Here is a 3,025-nt window from a genome sequence, read left to right as displayed (position 1 = left end):
ATTTTTTTGCACATGTCGAGGAGCGTGTCAGGCTACATTTCACTGTGTCACTGTGTGTTATACTTGTATAACTATGCATGTGACAAATAAAGAACCTTGACCTTGACCTTGAGGTTTCTCTTCTCTACATCTAACTGTTCTCTGAAAACAGGAAGTGGTTAGTAGCTGAATAAGTTCATCACAAAAGTTATTAGGTGAAAAGTCACGTAGACATGTAGATTGCTTAGTGATCAATAAAAAGCACATTTTTATAATGCTAACTGTTTTGGCAATATTATTACATCTAATAGTGTTTTCAGAAGACTTCCATGTTGTACTGGGTGTCCAGTAGATGTAATCACTCCTCTGTTCTGCCAAATTTTTGCAAAGTGGTGAACTGCTGAAAAAACATACTGGCTGTCTGTGTATATATTTATATCTTGGCCTGCGAGCAATTCACATGCACATATGACTGCTTTGAGTTCTGCACTCTGAGCGGAGTGTGGATGACCTTCTTCAGGTGAGGCCAAAAGTGTGCTTGGGTTCAATTGACCACACTTCTGGATGGTAATGTGTGATTGCGACAGTAAGATTCCAACATAAGATAGTTGTCTTGCATGCGTCAGGTAAGACAGATTGGCTTGGAGTAAAATTGAAGTCACTGCGTGGGGTACTCTGATGATCAGAGTGTGCCCTAAAACAATGTCAGTTGACTTTTTTTTTTTTTACTGCCTCTGATGCGGCTGCACAGGCTTGCACATGCAGGCAGGCCTGACGCAACAGAGTCTAATTTGCACGAGTAAAATGCGAGCGGGCGTTGTTTTTCTCCAAATGCCTGTGTTAACACTGCTTTCATCCTGTTCCTCCATCTACATGTAAGTAGAAATGCTTATCATAGTCAGGCAATGCTAAAACTGTATTTGTCTGTAATGCCTATTTTTAAGTTATGCTTCTTCTTCTTTTCTTCTCTATAGATGCAACACTACATTTTCACTCAAGGCATTTTAGATAATTTCTATTTTTTCCAAAGAATTCACACATCTCACACATCCTACATATTTCAAAACTTTTAAGTTAGGATTTTTAAAAAAACAACAACTTTGCATTGCTCATAGCTCACAGCTCTAAAGCTAGGCATTTGTAAATCATATGCCTAATCACTATGTGTCACTGTGATCCACAAGTATGGTCACAAATTTGTTTCCAAACAAACAAAATAATCAAACAAAAACAAATTGCTGATGGCATGAACGTTTTACACACCTTAGTCAGGACACAAAAAGGAAAAGAAAAAAATGCTGCCAGAAACAAATCAGAAGTGTGAGGACAAAACTGAGCTCACAGACAGCTGCATGTGTGAGCTTTTAATATCATGCAGCCTCTGCTCTAAAGAAATAAAAATAAAAATGTGTAACTTGCTCATTAACTTGGTAGTCTACATATTTAATTCAACTTCTCAATCCCGTAGCTTTAGCTGGTGTCTACAGGGTTTGGCTTATTGGTTGTTATTATAGGTTTGCTCTATATCTCAGCAATGTCTCATCTAGGATGACAGGTTTCCAACCGGGTCAAGTGCCTCTATGCACTTCATTAGTTTACTTATTTTCTTCGTTATCTTCATCTCATATGTCGTTCTGCTGAGTTTGAGCAACCTTAAGCTTGATGCAGACTACTTCTTAACAATTATCCACCTCACATCATAACTGACTGAGGTGCCTCTTCATATTAATATTATGTCATAATTAATGTTATTATCTTTTTTTATATATAACAGCAATAGTATATTACAATATTTTATTACTGAGCCAATTTGATAGTTAGGCTCATCGTACTGAGCAAACAGATGATTTAGAATTCATCTAATCTGCACAGATTTGCTTTTTCTCTGAACAGGTTTGTGCCTACCTTTTTAGACCGGTCTTCTGTTTGCCTCATATCAGATCCAACCTTCGGTCACATTCGTTCTCTCTGTTGCATGGCGAACCAGGCAGTTTATTATAATATTTTATTTATATTTTATTTTGTATCCATCAAGGGCTTCGGGTGATCTGCAGTTTCACCATTTCCCAAGCTGGAGACATTTACCTTTTCACACACTTTCCTTGGCTGAACAATGACGCAGCCTTAATGTACCTTATGCATCTCTCTATTTTATTTAAAAGGTTTTCGTGTGAATTATTTGCTTTCATTCATTCCATACATTCTGTACATGGTCGTCATTCCAACTATGTTTCATTGTTAACACCAGTATACAGGTTGTTATCCTTGCTATTATTAGTTTCAATATGTAGCCCTGTCTGCAATTATTCGGGCTTGCAGTATAAAGAAAAAAGTCTACTGTTATAAAAAATGGTGAAAATATAAATAGTTGATAAAAAGTTTAAAAATCATATGTTTGGTACAAATGCATTTCATTTACAGTTAAGAGTCCAATAATTAAAACGGTTTCATGATTTAGAGTTCATTTTCTGTGCAGAATAAATATGTTGGGGTGTAACCTAAGTTTATTTACCCATCTAATATCAGTTATCTCAATATTGTATTGTCATTGGTTGTTGTGCTGACGAGCCAGTCAATGTCACTCTTCTCTGTTATGGGGGCGGGACGAGTGGTATTGTTTGTGTGAATCTGTGGGAGCGGACACAGAAGCTACGTCCGAAGAGAGAGATGTCGTAAGGCAAACGCGGTGTGGATTTTGCATCTAAGTGTATCATTGAGGTCGACTACCCGTGGTCCTGATATTACTTATTTGTGATCTGCAAGAGAAGCCGAGGGACGCTCTGAAAGGAGAGGGAGAGAGAGGTTTCTGCCCGGATGGACCCTGGCTGTTTCCTCGCCCCTGACTGTTTTCTTACCCCTGACTGTCTTCACTACTGGTGAACTAACTGCCCGTTTCTGATTGCCCCACTAACAAACTCATTGGACTCGTAAGTACTGACTGGAACTAAAGTGCACGTATTTTGTTTATGGCTCAGTTTGAGTGAAGCGGCCATCAGTTTTAGGCCTCACCGCACCCGAACTTCGAATCAGGCCTGCAACAAGCACC

Source organism: Haplochromis burtoni, unplaced genomic scaffold (genome assembly GCF_018398535.1).
Source record: "Haplochromis burtoni strain Fernald_Lab_line unplaced genomic scaffold, NCSU_Asbu1 Contig_1803, whole genome shotgun sequence".
Lineage (NCBI taxonomy): Eukaryota > Metazoa > Chordata > Actinopteri > Cichliformes > Cichlidae > Haplochromis > Haplochromis burtoni.
Note: the sequence above shows the minus strand (reverse complement) of the source record.